At 40.3% G+C, this 12,978-nt stretch overlaps 1 long non-coding RNA gene across 5 annotated transcripts; it reads right to left on the bottom strand.

Moving 5' to 3' along the window:
• Positions 1–903: 903 nt before the first annotated feature.
• Positions 904–10,797, bottom strand: LOC125725125 (uncharacterized). 5 transcript variants are annotated; one of them, XR_007387348.1, is made up of 6 exons: positions 10,546–10,797; positions 9,691–9,756; positions 9,160–9,201; positions 6,554–8,898; positions 1,984–6,393; positions 904–1,435 (listed from the first exon to the last, which is right to left on the bottom strand). It is a non-coding gene; the product is annotated as an uncharacterized LOC125725125 (long non-coding RNA). The 5 variants fall into 5 exon arrangements; XR_007387349.1 differs by having other exon boundaries at positions 904–2,274; positions 4,221–6,393; XR_007387351.1 differs by having other exon boundaries at positions 904–6,393; positions 6,554–8,672; positions 8,777–8,898.
• Between the last annotated feature and the right edge of the window lie 2,181 nt (positions 10,798–12,978).

Genomic DNA, 12,978 nt, shown 5'->3' with positions numbered 1-12,978 from the left:
TATTCTCGTCTTTTCTGTACTTTGTCCTTGCCTGTACAGCGGCCGGACATCATTTCTAATTTCAATTCTGTCTGTAATCTCAGAATATTTTCTGTACTCAGGGTTCCTGAAAACCCATGCTTTTTCCGCCATTTTTGGTTGCTTATTATTCCTGCCCCCTCCTTATACCTTTCCATGAATTTCTCATCACCCGCTAATTCTACCTTGCTTTGACTTTGCCCCATTTTTTTTTTATATACAAAAAATAATAACCCCTAAGTGCAAGTCCCTGGCATGAGACCTCGGGAGGACACTGGCACGGCCTTCTACTGTCCTCTAAAGAGACAGCGGTGTCAGTTTTCAGGGGTGAAATCCGTCCTTTTTCCCTTGGTCACCAGTATGTTGTTGCACCTAGGTCGGGTGTATGGGGCCGCTGATGCCCTCTCACTCACACCCGCTTTCCCTGCTGCAGCGTCGTGCTTCTCACCTGGTCCTTCCTTTATGACGAAGTGGTTCTAGTTCTTGTCCGGGGACCCGTCAGGCGCCAGCCCAGCCGTCCGGGAACAGTTCTAACCACCGGCCTGTGGCGAATTCACGTCGCAGGTCTTTCACTCACTCCCTATGAGCGAGACTGTCGACAGCTTTCGGTGTCGTTCGTCGGCGGACTGGTCGGCGCCCTCTGGTATCTCTCTCCGGATCCGGCTCGAAGGACCAATTTATGTTAGGAGAAAGCGCCGTAGCTTTCACTCCTACAATCTAGTTATGTTGGAGAAAGCGCCGTAGCTTTCACTCCTACAATCTAGTTATGTTGGAGAAAGCGCCGTAGCTTTCACTCCTACAATCTCCTGTGTGAGGAAGCGCCGCAGCTTACCACTCACACACTTCCACTTCTAGGACCCAGGAATAATCGAGACAGCACACGTCTTTCTGTTTTACTTGCGCAAGGGTGCCCACTTCAGGTGCAACAGACAGTATCTGCGCCTCTGTTGAGTGTCACACCGGACAGTCCCTTGGCTTCTTTATTTATAGGGTAGGGGAGGGGTTACATGGGTCTTGTCTTTAAACTAGTCAATGCTGTGTGAGGCCTCCGTGAAACAGGGTTAATACAAAGCATTACATATCTCAAGGTGGGCCCCCTGCTATGTTGACAGAATCTGTTTCCTTTCTCAAGGTCTCTTATTCCTGCGTCACAATCTGGTAGGCCCCTGTGAGGACATCTTGTCTGCAACCCTTTCTGGGCCATGGGTTAGTTGTTAAGGGTTGCACGTACACATATAGGAGGATAATAATATGATAAAATACACAGATACACTCTAACAATGTCTGAACCAGTAAACACTGTGTTCTCCTGCACAGCTCCCAGTCTCTATCGTACACTGCAGACTCACAGAGTCTGTGTCAGACACAGTGTCAGACACAGGCTGCTGTACCACAGTCTTGCTGTTGGAGTCTTTACCTGAAAAGCAAAATGTTGATGATGACAGCGCTTTGAGAGTCACAATGGAAAACACAGATCCTGAAAAATATTTCTTGCCGATTTTAGAAATATTTTGGAATGGATGTCATGTTGTTCTATCCATCCATAAAATAAGTAACTTCTTGGAGAATAGTTGACATTCTTGTCTCTTTTTGTTGTATAACTATTTATTAGTATATATTCAGTAACACTTTACATTAACTGCACCTACATTATACATTTACAATGCATTCATATAACATTCATAATCACCATGTAATTCGTATACCTTAATATCCTAACATACCTTAACAGCTTTAATATACATTGATAACATTATATGATAACAAAGATTATATTATAACTGTAACACTGGCCCAAGAAGTGGAACGGAGATCTAGATTTGCACGCAGCCAGAAGTTTTATTGGCAGCACTAGTACGTAGCAATGAAAGGGGCTAAGCGAGGAGAATGGTCGAGGGGCAGAAGCATGTGTCCGAAGCCGAAAGAGGAACAAACACGGGACACGACAACACAGGGAAAGAGTACCAGGAGAAGCCGGTCTCAGCGGGGCAAGAGGTTCAGGTTCGGGAACGGGTCTGGGAAGAGGAAGAGGAACAGACAAGGTAAGTACACTGGGCGGACGGAACAGGTAGGAAGCAACGGGTAGACGATAGACAATAGATTGCTCGGTATGGCTCAATAGCATGGCTCAATACTTCGCAATGTCCCGATGGAGCTCAGTGCTTAAATCCATTCCGTCATTAAGCGTTCTACGGAGCACCTGGCTGGTCCCGCCCATGTGGGCGTGATCGAGACGGGCTATTCGGTGGGTTCCGCCTGCATGGGCATGACAATAACAAACATTATATGATAAGAACAAACATTATAATTGTATAATCATATGTTTCATGTTAGTGCATGAAGGTAGATGAATTTAATTAATTTCAATGTAAAGAAATGAAGTGTGTAAAGTGTATTTTATATTTTCATGATTTTCGTGACTATCAATATCCCTCTGGCTTATGTTGACCATTTTGTTTGTCTATTTTTTAAACATTAAATAAGAAGTGTGCACCGCAAAAGGAATTACTTGGTTTCATGCGGTTTCTACTATTTATTTTCTTGTGTGTTGAAAGGAAAGTTTTTCCTTTCTACCATAGCACTACAGCAAAAAGCAAGACATCATGGCAAATGCAATTATGCTTTATTCAAATAAACATGATTACATTTATTATTATATTACAGTTGATTAGCATAATATCTTCAAAGGTTTCATGATTTAATCTGCAATCGTCTGGCCTGAAATCTTTTCCTGCTACACTGAAAACTCTCTCAGCCTGTGCAGAGAAAGCTGCAGCCAAAGGGTTGGCATCCTCTGATAAACATGGTTGGCTCAGGTATCGGTGACATTATGTGAAGCTTTCATGGCAGGAATAGGCACTAGTTTGACTTTTGATGCAGGAAAAGTGTTTGGGACGTTTCTTAGGTTAGAAACTGCAGTCACTGCAGCCAACACTGACTTTTAAGGAGAGACACTCAGCTCTTCCTATGAGCAGATCCACCATGGTGCACAAAATGACAGTATAATTATTGTTTTAGGTGACACTTCAAATGTTGCATTATTTCATTCTGAATAAAATTATAATAGTGATACACAACAATGTTAATGTGCTTATGTGTAATTCATATTTAAATATTTGGCTGTATAGCTAAAAGCTATATTGTAGCTATATGTACTGTATGTATATGAATTTATTTGAATTCAAATACGTATTCATTCTGCTTCCTTAAATTCAAAAATGAATTGTAATTCTGCATCCTGTTTTCAACAGCGATTCAACTTTATTTCAGATGAACAAAATTAATTGAAATTTAAGGTCCATTCTCAAACCAGTTCTGAATGGTGCATATCCGACTCTTATATTATAGCATGTCTTTCTGAGACAATATACACTGACTGTTGAGTTAAAAAATTTTAAGAATATATTTTCTTTGTCGCCTAAGACTTTTACGCAGTAATATATATATCAACTCAAAACTGAAATGTAAACATTTTCCTTTAATTTATTTGAAAGAGGCTGCAATGTGTAACATTTTTCCAAATCTGAAGATTCCATATGGCTGAAGATTTCTGACAGCAAGCAAAATGTAACAAACTGTGAAATAATGTGATGCAGCGCATGTTCATGTATAAATGTAACAAACTGTATAATGATGTGATGCAGTGCATGTTCATGTATAAATGTAACATCAGGAGGGGTCCAACACATAACTGTATACACATAACTAAATCCACTTCACACAAGTAAGATGATACTTAATGCCTCCTATTAATTTGTATTCTTGTATACTTATTTTTACATATTTCAGCTATTTATGCGTGTAATAATAATAAAAAGTTTATAATTCTAATTGGAAAGCTTTTATAAATGTTTTTGTTTAATGCTGTATATAGAAAAACATTCAAGGACCAATGCTCGCAATCTACATCAACTATGTTGGTTAATTTTATATTGACACAGAGCTCAACTGTCAAAAATGTTTGTCAAAGGACAATATTATTGACACTTTAATAAAGCAAATATGAAAATAGTTGGAATCTCATTTATCTGTGATTATGACAAAGGTTCCATTTCCAAATGCGATTTCATTATAGAACAGAGCAGCGCAATAATACACTGCAGAATCTGACGGCTCCACGTTAGAAATAGTGAGGTTAAAACTCCCCTCTGCATTCAGTAAGGAGTAACGTTTTATGTTTTTATATTCCTTGTAAAATTCACCAGGTACGTAGAGAAGTGCTTTCGCGATGAGCTGGGGCTTCTGACCAGCAGCTTGCTAAAACCAAACTGCAAAAGAAATATCTTCTGGACGGAAGCATGTCAGGGTCACACTGTCTCCATGCTGGACCCTCATCAGGTAGCTGGGCTGAACAACATCCACAGCCAGTGAAGTGTCTGGAAAAAGAGAGAAACACAAATGAATAAACAAACAAACAAACAAACAAATAAATAAATATCATAATAATAATCAGAATACCTATTACATATGATGAAGATTAAATGGCCAAATACTTATTACACTAATCACATCGTACAGGATATATAAAAATCCCCCCAAAATATGATTTAATAGTATAGAACCCTACTAATGAAAATGAGAAGACCAAAGAGTCTGAACATCTTTGCGGTTCCACTGTTTAGAATAAACTGCTCTGCTGCTAAGTGAGAGATCATGGTCGTGGTCGGGATGAAAGGGCAGGAAACAGAGAGGAACAAGACACACATCAGGCTGATCTGATTGGCTGTTCACATGGGAACTTACGTAATAGTGAAAAAGCATCCTAATGTGCACTTATGTATTTGTACATAAGAAAAAACAGAAAGAATAAAATATAAGAAAAAAAGGAATCTTTTCTAATGTCTTACCTGCCTCTGCAGGCATCTGCTGTAATGTCCTCACATGTTGCATTCATGTCAGCCAGCAGGGCCATCTGAGCATGTGGCTAGCGATCGTAAGCCTTCTAACTCCATGCTGAGCAGAGCCCCTCGATCGGGTTAAGGAATGGGGAGTAGGGGTCCATGATGTTCTTTCATTGTCAGAAATTGCACCACTGTACTGTGCCCAGTCAATACATGCTTGGCAAATTAAGGTTCATGAGATGCACCTATGTAATATTACAAAAAAATCTTGAGGAAATGCAGAGTTCTGGAGGAGATTCTCATACTGTAGATGATGGCATGTGTTTATGTGCCATACTGAAGAAACTGTACAAATTGCTAGACATAAAACACAGGACTGGCAACTTTCAGCAGAAAATAGATGGTACGTTTTAACACCTTGATAAAAAACTTAAAATCCATAGTATGTGGGACAACCTTACAGAACCTTTAGTAGTCATTGTTCAGAACATTAACACGGATTAAAAACAATTACTATGAAAGTGCATTATTCAGTTAAGTTGTCCTTTTGTGAAGAGAAAAACTGTCTTTGAAAAAGCAAAACAATAGAACTAAGCTGCTGCGTTGGCACCCCCTCGTGGTGAATTGAGGATAGTTCTGTCTGAACCAGCTCAGCAGGAGATTTGGTGTCAGCTGTCGTGACAAACTTCCTGCTTAGTGAAGGAATCTAGCGGTTTGAAGGGCAGACATAAATAAATAGACGGTATGTACTTTTGATATATTGAGAGTCAGCCGAGACACATTTGGGGATGGCAAGAGGTTCAATATTTATTAACTTATCAGCTCCGGGAACAACGCACAAACACTCAACTTCCCTCTCTTGCCTTCTTCTACTTCCCTCCAACTATATGCTACTACTGCCATCTAATGGTTGAATCCAAGCTACTACAGTATTGCACAACATGCAACCCCGGAGGATGGTAGAGACACAGAAGGCAACGTACTGTACGGGGTTTATTGTTGGGAACACGCAAACAGGACTGGAATCAGCAAGTACAATCGAGTCCAAAAGCCAGTTCTACAGGTGGCATGCGAGACGCAGGACAAGTACAAGGGAGAGGTCCGGGTGGATCAGGATGGGATGGGATGGGATGGCAGCAAAGCAGGCAGATGGACCGGATCGGGGTAGACAGGAGGAAGACCGCCCTGTACTTCTTATGAAAACCCTCAACAGTACCTTGCATATAATGCAGCGCCAAGCAGAACTAAACAGGGAGTTGACGTAACTCAGGTGTGGCTGCTGCCGCTGCATTCTCCCGAGGGGGGCGTGACAATACAATGAATAATGAACATCTTTAAATCGGTAAAATACGATTTACGGATATATCATTATTCGTACGCCATAATTATTTAGAAATTTGACCGACATTTTCTGACCAATAATTGTACATTTTGCTCGATTAACCCTCTCTTACCTGATAATTTCAAGTGCGCTCTCATCTCCACTGCTGTCAGTGTATAATTCTCCTCAAGTCCCTCGGCCACGTCGCGCGAGCTGGTGTTTGGCGAGTCAGATTATCATGAGAAGGAAGAGATACATTGTGTTGTTCATATGTCATTGAAGAGACCTTGTTTCATGAACAATGAACTTTTATTTAACCACCAACATCTTCCATGCAAACCCACAACCTGCTCTGTGCCGTCGGTCTCCCTACCCCTTGTCTTTACCTCCTCCCAACCCTCCAGGTCTCTCTGCTGGTCACCAAAGGTACTGCACTACATATCAACACATCCCCCTTTCTTTAAAGCAGAGAACAAACATGCCTTAACATACCAAAATATTATATTGGCATTGTCAACGTCAGTATTCCCATTTTCATCATATCATTACTGTTTTTTTTTTTACATTTCACAATGCTTTCAAATAACACAAAACTCTTTAAAAAAAATAAACGCCCTAATTTTCACACCCTGCCAGCTAACAGCTCGTTCTAAGGCAATAACCGACACCATTGCTGCCTTTATTTGTAAAAATATCCAGCCTTACGGTGTAATAGATAACTGCTCCACATCTTGGAGCTGAGGTATCACATACCACATAGGAAGTTTTTCACCAGGAAATGAATCCCTGTTCTGTATGACAAAGTGAGACCGATAGCTGAGTGCCTAAAGAGCCGCAGTAACATATGATGTGATAGTCACTGCACACTACATAAAAGTCTTTATTCCTGAGCATGTGTTACTGCATTACCGAAACTGAATGTTTGGTGTACATAACGGAGATGGGTTTTTTTTCTTCAATGAAGTTGATTGTAATGAAAGTTTTTATCCGTGTTTTGTTGCAATGTCTTAGCAAGTTCACCTCTTTTTCCGTCCATGGAATTTTCAATGTGGTGATGTAATCCATCTAGCAAGTTCAAATTGCCCAGCTGTCTTGGCCGCTTTTGGGACAGGTGTGCACCACAAAGTTGTTGTTGAAAGTGATTACAGTTGATCTTTTTCTGCGGAGAGGAGATGCTTGAACAGGGTCAGTCAGAAATGCCCTTTATTGACATGTTCTTTAGGGTGCTTGTGGCAAGTGCTACAAGATGACCGACCTTGAAAGTGGTGACACCTTTGCTGTGATGGTCATACCTCCACATTCCTGGGGACTGGAGGAGGTATGTGGTATGGATTGTGCTTAATGTCATCCCTCTTTGCAGTTTATCTGCATTTCCCTGTTACAGTACTTGATGAGATGGTGTGTTTGATATTTCACTCAGGTGTGTCAAGAAGTGGAAATTTTGAAAAAAACCACGGCACAAGAACGTTGTGGGCTTCTCCCATTCTTTTGAAGACGATCTGTTCATGTATATTTTCATGGAGTTGTGCAGTAGGCAGGTGAGTCCCTGACTTTTATAGACGTCTTACTAAGGCAAAGACTTTGTGATGGATCAGGCTGCCCCTGTTTCTCCCTGCCCAGACACTTGGTGACATCCTGAAAGCTCGCGGGACTCTGATTGACCCCGAAGTCCGCTATTACATTCAACAGCTGATATCGGGGATAAAACACATCTACCGGCAATATTATGTCCATAGGGAAATCTAGTTCGATATGTGTACATGCACTCACGCTTTACTCAATTCTCTGTTTAATAATGCTGGCATTTCACATGGCATTGCGAGTGTAGCTCGTCTGGATTTCTGTGTAGTGTTCATTTATCAATTTGGTAAAGTCTGCAGTTTGGCAAAGTATTTGAGTCTATCCTTAATGCAAATTTGTTTGTCTTTCAGAAAACTTATTTGTCAGTGACAAAATGAAACTGAAAATCGGGGATTTTGGACTGGCGGTCAAGCTGGAGCCGAGGGACAAGTAGGTGTTTTTTGCAGAATTCCTGGCTAAGCTTTCAAATTTGTTTATACAGCAAGCTAAAGCACATGTGCGCTTAACGTTTTCCATTTGTGTGTGTTGTAGAAAAGTGTGTGGTACTCCATGTTACATGGCTCCAGAAGTGTGGAAACGAGAGGGCCATGGAACGGAAGCAGAAGTCTGGGCACTGGGCTGTGTCATGTACGTATACCCTATCAACCCTCCTCCCGGCCAAAGATCAGCATGGCTAATAAAATCTGTCTAACATTTTAAGAAGACATGCGTCTAACATACATAAATATGTTTTTTTTTTCTACTTGAAATAGAAAAGAAAAATGAATACTGGCACACAGTTGAGAGGAATTGCTCTTTTGGAAGCACAGCATTTTTATGTCAAATGTGAAAGACCTCAAACACCTTTGCTGCCTTTCTTACTACAGGTACCAGCTTCTGGTTGGGGAAATCCCATTCGATCACGACGATCGCTGTGAAATGATAAAGAACATCAAAGAAGCTAAATTTATTCTACCCCAGAACCTCGGTATTGAAGCTGGGAAACTGATGGGCAAAATATTTCAAATCGACCCACGGGATCGCCCGTCACCGCAGAATATCCGTGGCCACAAGTTCTTCACAAAGGTTGGTCCACTTGCAAACTGGTGGGATGTGGATGATTAGCTGGTCTGCTGAGGTCACTGGTATTTACCCTTCCTATAAAATTACAGTAACAAAAGATGGATGGATGGATGGATGGATGGATGGATGGATGGATGGATGTATGGGATTGGTTTGCTTAACTGATGCATGTTAAACCAACACCCTAGGGTTTCACTCCAAAGGCACTGCCAGCTAGTAGCTGTGATAAAGCGCCGCAGCTTAAAGCAGTAAATCGATTTGTGAAGATTTTCAACTGGTTCATGCACCTGCTACAAGCTGTAGAGGAAGTACTGAGTAAGTGCAGTGAAGCCCTACCATTGAGTACCTCCCCCAACTTCCTGTTCACGCCAGTTCCAGCTTTATGGATAGGGATGAAAAATGGAAAGACATACACAGAAAATAAAATGCACAACCAAACATAAAATACACATTAACTGAATCTGTGAGCTTCAGTTTTATACCCTTAGTTTCTCTGATTAAAACTAGATTTAAATTCCTCTTTAACCAATTTACCCTATTTTAGGTTTAGTTACTGTATGTTTAGACTTTCATAGCTAAATTTAGAATCAATAACCAATTATGTCAAGATTAAATTGTAATTGGCCGTAGATTAGACTTAGGGATGTTTTTAGATTTAGGTTCACCAGTTCCAATATGTTTTTTGATTACCCTTCTTAGTCCAACTCCACTCAGGTGAAGAAAGGGTAAGTATATAACAACTTAAATGAAATACAAATTAGTTACGTAAACTGCATAAAACAATTTAACAGTCCTACCACAAATCCGGTAGTTAAATGAATATGAGTTGTCAACACAAGAATCGGTTTAGTTCCTTGGGTGACTCACCATCGACATCCAACGATATTCGAATGCAGCTCCAGGAAGTTTAGGTTCCCGCTAAAAGGACCTGACCTGCGTAAGCAAACAGGTATTATAATACACTACAATATTTACTATATCAGTCACTCTGTCTAATCATTACAGTTATAATTAATCAAATATATGACACTATATCAAAGAAAATACTTTTACACATAATGTCCTTTTTTTTGGAGGGGGTGGATCAGGGGGGAGGGATTTTTTTTTTTATTTGATTGATTGTTTGAACTTTCAAATATGTAAGAAAATACATATTTGAAAATACATACCGAAGAGAGCAGACCTACTTAGTACGCCTCCTCAGTTCTTCCAGTTTGTTGCGTTTCAAATATATTAAATGTAAGAAAGTACAAGAATGTAAATTCCTTGATCCATGTGCATCTCATAAATGCCTTCCTAACCATGGATTTGGATACTGATGTTTCATTCGTGAATATAAAAATGATACTATTTGAAACCAATATTCTGTTTGTCATTTCCATTCTAAATGAACAACCAAGATTTTAAAATATATATCTAGAAAGAACGTGTATTAAAACATGTTGAAACACGAGGAATTTACAAAATGCAAATCTACAAACAAGTACGAGAACCAATTTTTTTTTTTAAGTGGGCTAATCAACAAATAACCTTTCTTTAACAGGTACTCCGGAGAGATAAGTATTAGTTACCTTTCTTTTACAGCATAAAGAATTGTACATTCACTTCAATACCGAAATGTATTGAATTATATAATACACTCAAAATACACATATTTCTAAACCAAATTACTAAATTGTGCCTCTTTACTGCACACACGTTTAGCGAATAAGGAAAATGTACCTCTGGTCAAAATGTGCTCACGCGGCTGCTCCGTGCCTCATGGGTGACTAGTAGCAGGAAAAAACGTTCAGCCATCACAACCAATGTTGTCTCGCTCTCTGAATATTTCTTTAATATTTCGGTGTATCTCCAAAAGAAAAAACCTTTTGCTCTTTGTAATACAGCTTGTTCACCGTCTAAGAAAACTACGTGACTACATTTTTTCAGGCAACCTGGAAAAACCGGAATATTCCTGTTCTTCACTTATGAGAGGGCGTGGCTTCACTCAAGCCAATTGAGTTTAACCTCTTAAATCCCAGATGGTTTTAACTACACTATTTTTCTGCATAAAACGCATGTTACATATTCAACTGTGTCTTTCTCATCTCTTTAGTGTTGTGTCTGTCTTTATTTGAAAAATGTGCATCGTTAATGTGTTTGGCACTCTCCTAAACGTCAATAACCAGAGACAGACAAATGGGAGTAAAAGACAAACAAAAAAAGTATCAAAATGACAGTGTTGCATTTTTTTAACACAGAAAGAGTCATTTCAGCTTTACTGCCACCTATGAGTTAATGGCTGCCAGTGTTTGTGTTAAAACTGTCTGCAAATAAGTTTAACTCCGGTATCTTACTGAAAACGCGCCGCCTTCTTGCCTGCTGTCATTCGGCTAAGATATAGGCGACTCTGGTAAGTAACAGGTAAAGTTGTCGTTTAAAGTAATGCAAATGTGCATTGCCGGTTAGTAATTGTTTTACTATATCACGTTACGTCATTTATAGTTGTAGTACAGTGCATTCTGAATCCATCCTAACTAGCCATCTAGCTCATGTGAACATGAAGCAGTACCGCCTTCCAGCTTGGTTTTGCAGAGGGGTTGGTTGCAAATGCAAACAATCCCTTAATGTCCGTGTGTTGTGTTCAGATGTGAAAATAAAAGATAACTGTCAAATTCACTGTTTATGTCCTATTATACAAGATAGCACTGTAAAATAATTTGCTATGCATATGGATGCCCTGCATTGGTGCTGGGACCCCGTGGGCCCCAACGGAAATCTCGCGGGAGCGGGCGGCTAAAAATAGACAGCGGATCCCAAGATTATTGGCAGGATGGAGAATGTAACTGATGTAATTTATTTTGTGTTATATATTCGTGTTTGTTCTGAGCCATTGTATTAAGTTGTGATGTTCAGCTAGTTTGAATGTATTTCTTTGAAATTGGGTTCAGGGTTATCTTTTGTTTTTAAGCTGATCTTGTTTGTTTATAATGATATTTAAACATTTGTTGTATCAATTTGGTTATTGTTTTTTTTAATAACTGCAGATATTTGCACATTTGATTAGTTTTTGGGCTCAGTTTACATTTTTTCGTGATTTTTTGTTGAATTTGTTTTATTTATTCAGTTCTTGTTCTGCTGGAATAAGAATTGAATGCATATAAACTTATTTAATCATACAGTATATCCGTTAATGGATCTGCGGGTGCGGGCGGGATTGGACAGAAATATTGCGGGGGCGGGTGGGAGTGACAGAGACAGCCTGTGAGAGCGGGTTAAAAAAAAAACAGTCCTGCGCAGGGCTTTAACACTAGCGTTTGTTTTTAGTTCTTGATGCCCCCAGTCGGTAGCCCACGTATGTAAATATGTGGGTAGGATAACGGTTAAACCCCCCGATTCCCATGCAGCATTTGATCACAATTGATTGCATTCATGCTGGGAGGAGTCATCCTGTCTTAGCAGAGTCTCTGCTGAAGCTGTGTGTCAGCTTATTCTCCAGGTCTGACTAGTTTTTGTGTCGCTCCCCACACTTCTGTCACAGTAGATAGTCCTGACTCCCATGCGGCTTAATTAATGAAGCGGCTCTTTCCTTGCATCTAATAAATGTAGCAGCTATTTACTTGCATCTCTCACAGAAGCAGATGCTCCCTTACATTTGATCTACTACAGTTTTTTATAAGGTGTTTCCTTTGCTTTTGTCAGCCCTAATTCCCAAGTTTCTTTTGCAGTTTTTCCTGATATCTCTGCCACAGCTTCAGCTTCATTTTTTGCAGCCTCTCCTACACTGTCTGCTCTGGCTGCATCTTTGGCTCCTTCAACCTCCCTCCTATAGCTCCTGCTGCAGCCAAAGCCCCCACAGCTACACCCACTATTCCTACTACTGCTCCTACACCTAATGCCCCAACCGCCTCAGCTTCTGCAGCTGCTGCCCCAAATGCCCCAGCTCACTCTCTCTTTCTCGTCTCTTGATCTCAGACTCCTCTGCTTTCTCTCCCCTCTCCTCCATCTCTTCTTTTGTCTTTTTTCACCTCCATCGCTATAGCGTCTGCTATTACCTGGAGTGATTTATTTGTGTAATGACAGGGAATCCTTATTCCCTGGCCTGCTATGTAGTTCAATGGGTTGTTTGAGCAGCTTAAAAGTTGACACCCTTCCAGTCATGGAAGAAGGCTGGAC

This window comes from Brienomyrus brachyistius, unplaced genomic scaffold, assembly GCF_023856365.1.
Source record: "Brienomyrus brachyistius isolate T26 unplaced genomic scaffold, BBRACH_0.4 scaffold61, whole genome shotgun sequence".
Taxonomy (NCBI): domain Eukaryota; kingdom Metazoa; phylum Chordata; class Actinopteri; order Osteoglossiformes; family Mormyridae; genus Brienomyrus; species Brienomyrus brachyistius.
This window is presented reverse-complemented; position numbering and strand designations above follow the sequence as displayed.